Raw genomic sequence first — 10,744 nt, 5'->3', positions numbered from 1 at the left:
TGTTCCAATCCCATAGCTCTGCTAAGTACTCAGCTTAAAAATGTGGAAAAAATTAATGAAAAGGCCAGCGGCATCACACTCACTGTCACTTACAGCAATGTCTTGCGTTACAACCCAGGTCCTGACTTCTTTATGTTCAGCTTAAAAATACATATTACTATATAGCTATGTACATAGTGAACTTGTTCTGACAACTGTTGCTGCCCCCTTTACTGTTCTGGTGGTCTTGGATGATTAATCTAACAGGAAAAGACACCCAGAGGGGCGATTCTAAACAAAATATAGCATCTATGTTATATATTTATTTCCTTCATCAATTATCTGATACAATATACAGTGTATGATGTATTCCCTTTATACAGTGTATGATGTATTCCCTTTAGATTTCTGGCAATGCTTCTATATTATATATATCTTACTCAGAGGGATATACTTGAGTAATTTGGTAATATCAGGCTTAAAGAAAAATGTAATATTTGGTAAATCTAATAGTTTGCATTCAGTGTGGTACAAGCTATACATTCCGCTAGATATTCACCTGTACCGCTCTCAGGCTTTTTCCTTTGGTGATGACATCATAATAGGCTTCACCCAGTTGATGACATCACAGTGATTGTGATGTCATAGTTCTGTGTTCTATACAGACAGTTACTGCTGCAGCTGCTCATTTGTGTGCAGTCATCCTTAGCTCTCAGACAAGACCAGCATTTTCTCCTTACAGGTAAGCTATTCAAGGAGTAATCCCAGATAGCTCTGAAGAAAAACACATAGTAACAGGTAGGGATCAGTCCAGTTTTCTATGGCCTTTTGTGTGAAAGTGGGTAAATTCAGTCTCTATGTTGGGTGGTATTCCCCTACTATGCTCAATTAGAGGGTAAATGTCAGTATCTTGTACATCTCCTGAAAAAAATTACAGTCTTAAATAGAAATAGAAAATAGAAAGCCTCTTTTCCATTTGGGGTGTAATAATTAGGACCTGAGCAGTAGCCATAACTGGACTAGTACAGTCTCAGTAGCAAACTTTTACCAGGGCTGTACCCCTTATTCCCTGCTCATTACTTGGCAGTACAAACTATCACCAAATACCTGCCCTGTAATATTCTTTAATCTCCCACTTCCCAGCTTGTTCCAATCTCATAGCTCTGCTCAGTACTCAGCTTAAAAATGTGGAAAAAAATTAATAAAAAGGCCAGCGGCATCACACTCACTGTCACAGCAATGTCTTGCGTTACAATCCAGGTCCTGACTTCTTTATGTTCATCTTATAAATACATATTACTATACAGCTATGTACATAATGACCTGGTTCTGACAACTATTGCTGCCCCCTTTACTGTTCTGGGGGTCTTGGATGATTAATCTAACAGGAAAAGACACCCAGAGGGGCGATCCTAAACAAAATAAAGCATCTATGTTATTTGCAGTTCCTTTATCAATTATCTGATACAATATACTGTACATGATGTATTCCCTTTAGATTTCTGTCAAGACTTATATATTATATCTATCTTACTCAGAGGGATATACTTCAGTAATTTGGTAATATCAGGCTTAAAGAAAAATGTAATATTTGGCAAATCTAATAATTTGCATTCAGTGTGGTACAAGCTATACATTCTGCTAGATATTCACATGTACCACTCACAGGCTTCTTCATTTGGTGATGACATCATAATAGGCCTCACCCAGTTGATGACATCACTGTGATTGTGATGTCATAGTTCCGTGTTCTATACAGACAGTCACTGCTGCAGCTGCTCATTTGTGTGCAGTCATCTTTAGCTCTAAGACAAGACCAGCATTTTCTCCATACACGTAAGATCTCCAAGGAGTAATCCAGATGTCTCTGCAGGAAAAGCTGTCGACATAGGAGCAGGTAGGGATCAGTCCAGTTTTCTATGGCCTTTTGTGTGGAAGTGGGTAAATTCAGTCTTTCTCTATGTTGGGTGGTATTCCCCTACTATGCTTAATTAGAGGGTAAATGTCAGCATCTTGTACATCTCCTGAAGAAAATTACAATCTTAAATTGAAATAGAAAATAGAAAACCTCCTTTCCATTTGGGGTGTAATGAAACAGGACCTGAACAGTAACCATAACTGAGCTAGTACAGTTTCAAGGGCAAACTTTTACCAAGGCCGTACCCCTTATTCCCTGCTCATTAGTTGGTCAGTACAAACTATCGCCAAATACCTGCCCTTTAATAGTCTTCAACCCGCCACTTCCCAGCTTGTTCCAATCCCATAGCTCTGCTCATTACTCAGCCTAAAAATGTGGAAATAATTAATGAAAATGCCAGCGGCATCACGCTCACTGTCACTTACAGCAATGTCTTGCGTTACAATCCAGGTCCTGACTTCTTTATGTTCAGCTTATAAATATATATTACTATATAGCTATGTACATAGTGACCTGGTTCTGACAACTGTTGCTGCCCCCTTTACTGTTTTGGTGGTCTTGGATGATTAATCTAACAGGAAAAGACACCCAGAGGGGCGATCCTAAACAAAATATAGCATCTATGTTATATACACTTCCTTCATCAAATATCTGATACAATCAATATACAGTGTATGATGTATTCCCTTTATACAGTGTATGATGTATTCCCTTTAGATTTCTGGCAATGCTTCTATATTATATATATCTTACTCAGAGGGATATACTTGAGTAATTTGGTAATATCAGGCTTAAAGAAAAATGTAATATTTGGTAAATCTAATAGTTTGCATTCAGTGTGGTTCAAGCTATACATTCCGCTAGATATTCACCTGTACCGCTCTCAGGCTTTTTCCTTTGGTGATGACATCATAATAGGTCTCATCCAGTTGATGACATCACAGTGATTGTGATGTCATAGTTCCATGTTCTATACAGACAGTCACTGCTGCAGCTGCTCATTTGTGTGCAGTCATCTTTAGCTCTCAGAAAAGACCAGCATTTTATCTTCAAGGAGTAATCCCAGATGGCTCTGCAGGAAAAGCTGTCAACATAAGAGCAGGTAGTCTAGCAGTCCAGTTTTTTAAGGCCTTTTGTGTAAAAGTGGGTAAATTAAGTCTTTATGTTGGGTGGGATTCCTCCTACTATGCTCAATTAGAGGGTAAATGTCAGTATCCTGTACATTTCCTGACTGAAAGTGACATTGTTACATTAAATAGAAAGCCTCTTCTCCATTTGGGGTGTAATGAAATGGGACCTGAGCAGTAGCCATAACTGGATTAGTACAGTATCCAGAGCAAACTTTTACCAAGGCTGTACCCCTTATTCCCTGCTCATTACCTGGGGGGACTAACTATCTTCAAATACCTGCTCTTTAATAGTCTTTTATCTTACCCCCTTACCAGTTTGTTTCAATCCCGTAGCTCAGCTCAGTACTCAGATCACTCTCACTTACAGCAATGTCAGGCGTTACTCAGGTCCGGACTTCTTTATGTTCAGCTTATAAATACTTTTTACTATACAGCCATGTACATAGTGACCAGGTTCTGACAACTGTTGCTGCCGCCCTTTACTGGTCTGGTGGTCTTGGATGATTAATCTAACAGGAAAAGACACCCAGAGGGGCGATCCTAAACAAAATAAAGCATCTATGTTATTTGCAGTTCCTTTATCAATTATCTGATACAATATACTGTACATGATGTATTCCCTTTAGATTTCTGTCAAGACTTATATATTATATCTATCTTACTCAGAGGGATATACTTCAGTAATTTGGTAATATCAGGCTTAATGAAAAATGTAATATTTGGTAAATCTAACAGTTTGCATTCAGTGTGGTACAAGCTATACATTCCGCTAGATATTCACCTGTACCGCTCTCAGGCTTTTTCCTTTGGTGATGACATCATAATAGGTCTCATCCAGTTGATGACATCACTGTGATTGTGATGTCATAGTTCTGTGTTCTATACAGACAGTCACTGCTGCAGCTGCTCATTTGTGTGCAGTCATCTTTAGCTCTCAGACAAGACCAGCATTTTCTCCATACAGGTAAGATCTCAAAGGAGTAATCCAGATGTCTCTGCAGGAAAAGCTGTCGACATAGGAGCAGGTAGGGATCAGTCCAGTTTTCTATGGCCTTTTGTGTGGAAGTGGGTACATTCAGTCTTTCTCTATGTTGGGTGGTATTCCCCTACTATGCTTAATTAGAGGGTAAATGTCAGCATCTTGTACATCTCCTGAAGAAAATTACAATCTTAAATAGAAATAGAAAATAGAAAACCTCCTTTCCATTTGGGGTGTAATGAAACAGGACCTGAACAGTAACCATAACTGAACTAGTACAGTCTCAAGGGCAAACTTTTACCAAGGCCGTACCCCTTATTCCCTGCTCATTAGTTGGTCAGTACAAACTATCGCCAAATACCTGCCCTTTAATAGTCTTCAACCTGCCACTTCCCAGCTTGTTCCAATCCCATAGCTCTGCTAAGTACTCAGCCTAAAAATGTGGAAATAATTAATGAAAATGCCAGCGGCATCACGCTCACTGTCACTTACAGCAATGTCTTGCATTACAATCCAGGTCCTGACTTCTTTATGTTCAGCTTATAAATATATATTACTATATAGCTATGTACATAGTGACCTGGTTCTGACAACTGTTGCTGCCCCCTTTACTGTTCTGGTGGTCTTGGATGATTAATCTAACAGGAAAAGACACCCAGAGGGGCGATCCTAAACAAAATAAAGCATCTATGTTATTTGCAGTTCCTTTATCAATTATCTGATACAATATACTGTACATGATGTATTCCCTTTAGATTTCTGTCAAGACTTATATATTATATCTATCTTACTCAGAGGGATATACTTCAGTAATTTGGTAATATCAGGCTTAATGAAAAATGTAATATTTGGTAAATCTAATAGTTTGCATTCAGTGTGGTACAAGCTATACATTCCGCTAGATATTCACCTGTACCGCTCTCAGGCTTTTTCCTTTGGTGATGACATCATAATAGGTCTCATCCAGTTGATGACATCACTGTGATTGTGATTTCATAGTTCCGTGTTCTATACAGACAGTCACTGCTGCAGCTGCTCATTTGTGTGCAGTCATCTTTAGCTCTCAGACAAGACCAGCATTTTCTCCATACAGGTAAGATCTCAAAGGAGTAATCCAGATGTCTCTGCAGGAAAAGCTGTCGACATAGGAGCAGGTAGGGATCAGTCCAGTTTTCTATGGCCTTTTGTGTGGAAGTGGGTACATTCAGTCTTTCTCTATGTTGGGTGGTATTCCCCTACTATGCTTAATTAGAGGGTAAATGTCAGCATCTTGTACATCTCCTGAAGAAAATTACAATCTTAAATAGAAATAGAAAATAGAAAACCTCCTTTCCATTTGGGGTGTAATGAAACAGGACCTGAACAGTAACCATAACTGAACTAGTACAGTCTCAAGGGCAAACTTTTACCAAGGCCGTACCCCTTATTCCCTGCTCATTAGTTGGTCAGTACAAACTATCGCCAAATACCTGCCCTTTAATAGTCTTCAACCTGCCACTTCCCAGCTTGTTCCAATCCCATAGCTCTGCTAAGTACTCAGCCTAAAAATGTGGAAATAATTAATGAAAATGCCAGCGGCATCACGCTCACTGTCACTTACAGCAATGTCTTGCGTTACAATCCAGGTCCTGACTTCTTTATGTTCAGCTTATAAATATATATTACTATATAGCTATGTACATAGTGACCTGGTTCTGACAACTGTTGCTGCCCCCTTTACTGTTCTGGTGGTCTTGGATGATTAATCTAACAGGAAAAGACACCCAGAGGGGCGATCCTAAACAAAATATAGCATCTATGTTATATACACTTCCTTCATCAAATATCTGATACAATCAATATACAGTGTATGATGTATTCCCTTTATACAGTGTATGATGTATTCCCTTTAGATTTCTGGCAATGCTTCTATATTATATATATCTTACTCAGAGGGATATACTTGAGTAATTTGGTAATATCAGGCTTAAAGAAAAATGTAATATTTGGTAAATCTAATAGTTTGCATTCAGTGTGGTACAAGCTATACATTCCGCTAGATATTCACCTGTACCGCTCTCAGGCTTTTTCCTTTGGTGATGACATCATAATAGGTCTCATCCAGTTGATGACATCACAGTGATTGTGATGTCATAGTTCCATGTTCTATACAGACAGTCACTGCTGCAGCTGCTCATTTGTGTGCAGTCATCTTTAGCTCTCAGACAAGACCAGCATTTTATCTTCAAGGAGTAATCCCTGATGGCTCTGCAGGAAAAGCTGTCAACATAAGAGCAGGTAGTCTAGCAGTCCAGTTTTCTAAGGCCTTTTGTGTAAAAGTGGGTAAATTCAGTCTTTATGTTGGGTGGGATTCCTCCTACTATGCTCAATTAGAGGGTAAATGTCAGTATCCTGTACATTTCCTGACTGAAAGTGACATTGTTACATTAAATAGAAAGCCTCTTCTCCATTTGGGGTGTAATGAAATAGGACCTGAGCAGTAGCCATAACTGGATTAGTACAGTATCCAGAGCAAACTTTTACCAAGGCTGTACCCCTTATTCCCTGCTCATTACTTGGGGGGACTAACTATCTTCAAATACCTGCTCTTTAATAGTCTTTTATCTTACCCCCTTACCAGTTTGTTTCAATCCTGTAGCTCAGCTCAGTACTCAGATCACTCTCACTTACAGCAATGTCAGGCGTTACCCAGGTCCTGACTTCTTTATGTTCAGCTTATAAATACTTTTTACTATACAGCCATGTAAATAGTGACCAGGTTCTGACAACTGTTGCTGCCGCCCTTTACTGGTCTGGTGGTCTTGGATGATTAATCTAACAGGAAAAGACACCCAGAGGGGCGATCCTAAACAAAATGAAGTATCTATGTTATATACACTTCCTTCATCAATTATCTGATACAATATAAATTATGTATTCCCTTTAGATTTCTGACAAGGCTTTTATACACCTATATCTCTTCTTCAGATGGATATACTTGAGTAATAAAGTAATATCTTACTCAAATGGATATAGTTCAGTTATTTGGTAATATCAGGCTTAAAGAAAAAAATCTCTTAAGTATTCTTAACAAGTAAGCAGAAGTGTCATTTTAAAGGAGTCAGTATAGGTAAACTATTATCTATGTGCTGATGTGTAATTCTTTCTTTTACGGTAATATTGGAATTATGGTTTTGATATGTTTCATAGTGATGATTGCATAAGTAATAGCTACATGAATAAGTTTCAGTCATGTGCCCAGTTCAAGGTACAGACAGGTCTTATATGCACAGTCCATATCAATGTTAGCTTTACTTCTGAACAGCAATCATAGCAAAATGGCAATTCAGATAAAAGGTTCATCTTAAAATACCAACTGATCATCTCTCTGAAGCAATCAATGAGTATCTGAATACCAGATCCTTTTTCTATTTTTCCTAAATTTTGGGCAAATGGAAGAAACATTTTTTTTCTACTTTAATCTCAGAAACCACATCTTTATTGGAATGGAAAAGAGGCTTAGACTGAATATGGAAAAGGCATTTTTTTTCTTTATCCTTTTTATGCTTGGTGTATTTTTATCTATCTGCTGTTAATCAAGGAAAGTATCTATAAAGTGAATATTTCTATTATGCATGTTAACTTGGATTTGAGTTTTAGCTAATTTATTGCTATTGTGCTTCCAAATAGAAAATATTTCCACTTAATAATAAATAGAGCACCACACATCCAATCGGGATCTAAACATGGAAATCTTGAACAAATGACATCCAATTGAACCTTAAGATACTTATAGATCAAATTAGATGACAAAGTATTGATGCATAGTATGAACCACAGTTTGCACATTGGTGATCAAGTCCCACAATAATTACTCAGATACCAGATGGCAGACGGTGTGCGTGTTCCGTGTGATAGAAGAAGATTTCTTATAACAGCTTGGTGTAAGTGTGGCTTGCTCTTGGTTGCATTGACTCTAGCAGATAGTACAGGACATGAAAAACACAATGGAGCACCCCAACCGGTGGTGTTCCAATGTGTTTTTCGCGTCCTGTGCTATCTGCTAGGGTCAACGCAATGTAGAGTAAGCCACACTTACACCAAGCCGCTATAAGAAATCTTCGATCACATGAACCACGCACACCGTCTTCCGTTTGGTATCTGAGTGTTACCTTTATTGTGGGACCTGATCACCAATGTGCAAACTGTGGATCAAATACCTCTATAAACAAAAGAATAGCCAATACAATAATAGAGACAATAAAACCAAGTTTTATTAATGAATGATTAAAAACAAGATAAAAAAGTGCAAAGTACACAATAGGACATCACGACAAAGGACAATATAATAATATCAAAATTTACAAAAATATTTTTGAATAGCTCCACATGATATACCAGAAAATTTAGTAAATTAATCATAAATAGCATAAAATATAAGCTAGTTTTAGTTTTAATTGAGAACTAAGTCCATCCCATGACGTGTAATGTGCACCTTTTAAATACTGAACCAGTTTGGGGTAAATCACATGCCATGAATAAGACTCTCTGGTCGAAACGCGTTGGATAACCCACATTTTTTCACCTGTGCCTCTGTGCCCACAGCACAGTCTGCATGCTTTTACTTTGCTACAATAAAATCAAGTTTTATTTTTTCAAAATCTCCATGATGCTGGATTTTTTTCTTTGCTGATATCCACTGTCGCCCGGCCAGGGCGTTTCCTTGCATCGGTGCAGAATCCAGAAGTGAAGAGGGGTGAGCTGACAACCTTTTTTATTCTCATAAAATATAAGTAGTACGTCCGAGGTAATATGTTTTCCCAAAAAAAGTTTTTTAGAGATACAAAAGGGTAAGTCTCATATGCTATTATTTTGCATATTATTATTCTTATAAGGGTATATGATTTGTATTTATAGCCTTTCCATATACACTGTATGGGGGATGTGATGGTATATTGATACCATCGGACATTTCGTTTTTCCCCTTTTTTAGACATATTTTGGTAACCAAACTGTGGATCATAGAGCAATACTGTGTCTACCACCTAATTTGATCTATAAGTATCTTAAGGTTCTATTGGATGTCATTTGTTTATGATTTCCATGTTTAGATTCTGATTGGATGCGCGGTGCTCTATTATTAAGTGCATTTATTCCTCTGGGTTTCTATCACACAGGGCCCACTGATCACCCGCAGCTCCACCAATTCTGTAGCGCCGATGCTCCACTTATATATGGAAAATATTTCCAAATGTATGTTAACTCTTAAGCGGGATTTACATGCTACAATATATCTAACGATGTGTCGGCGGGGTCACATCGTAAGTGACGCACATCCGGCATCATTAGTGATATTGTAGTGTGTGAAACCTACATGCGATTGCGATTGAACGAATAAACGTTGATCGCATACACGTCATTCAAAACCTAAAAATTGAACGTCGGGTTGTTCAATGTTCCCGAGGCAGCACACATCGCAGTGTGTGACACCCCGGGAACGATGAACTGCAGCTTACCTGCGTCCCGCGGCTCCCGCCGGCTATGCGGAAGGAAGGAGGTGGGCGGGCTGTTTACATCCTGCTCATCTCCGCCCCTCCGCTTCTATTGGCCGGCTGCTGTGTGATGTCGCTGTGACGCCGAACGTCCCTCCCACTCCAGGAAGTGGATGTTCGCCGCCCACATTGAGGTCGTATGGTAGGTAAGTATGTGTGACAGCAATTAATCGTTTGTGCGACACAACAAATTGAATGTGCCGCACATATGATGGGGGCGTGTCACATGGCATACGATATCGTATGCTTAATTGTAAGGTGTAAAGCAGGCTTTAGGTATGGTAATTGGTCAAAAGATAACTTTTTTGCTTTAGAATTAAAGTGTAACCATTGTTTTAATTTTTATTTCATAAATCAATAGTACACACAATAATAAGCAACTTTGTATCTTATCAGACAAATTTGCTGCTTTCTGTGAATATTGATCAGTCTTTATTAATACCCTCAATTCTGAAGCAAAATCTGAATTTGGTGAAGACTTTCCCATTACTGAGATAGGAGATGGCAGTTGATGGTGAAGAGATTCTATGTAGATTGAAGAGGAAGGGGCGGAGCTCTGTCTCTAGCCCCTCCCTCTGCCTCTAGCGCTACCCTCCTCCCATCATTATAGAATCTCATTAGTGACAACCGCCCTCTCCTGTCTCACTAATAGAAAAATCTTCACCTAACTCAGATTTTATCTCAGAATTGAGAATAATATAAAAATAATAATAATCTTTGTTTCTGTAGTGCCAACATATTCCGCAGGGCTTTACAATACAGAGGTTCATATACAAGCAAGTAACGGTAATAGAAAATACATTAGAGGAAAAAATAAAGACAACCAATCTCGTAAGAGCTTACAATCTACAATGAGGTGGGGTGGGGGGACAAGGTACAAGGGCTTATTTACAACAACAATCCAGCCATCTCAAAGAAATGTGGATAGACAAACGCTGCATGAGCCAGTTATCAGCCAATCTCCATTATGCTTTTTGATGTGGTGCAGTTTGATGTAGAGTTATGTTCTGAGAAGTAGTGGAGGGACTCTGTGAATTGAATTAAATTAGGGAGTGTGATAGGCCACCCTATAAATATTTGTTTTTAGGGAGCGTCTGAACCTGAATAAGTTGTGGATCATCCTAGTTTCTTGGGGTAGAGCATTCCAGAGGATCGGTGCAGCTCGGGAGAAGTGTTGTAGGCAGGAGTGGGAGGTTCAGATTAGTGT

This window comes from Anomaloglossus baeobatrachus, chromosome 4, assembly GCF_048569485.1.
Source record: "Anomaloglossus baeobatrachus isolate aAnoBae1 chromosome 4, aAnoBae1.hap1, whole genome shotgun sequence".
Lineage (NCBI taxonomy): Eukaryota > Metazoa > Chordata > Amphibia > Anura > Aromobatidae > Anomaloglossus > Anomaloglossus baeobatrachus.
Note: the sequence above shows the minus strand (reverse complement) of the source record.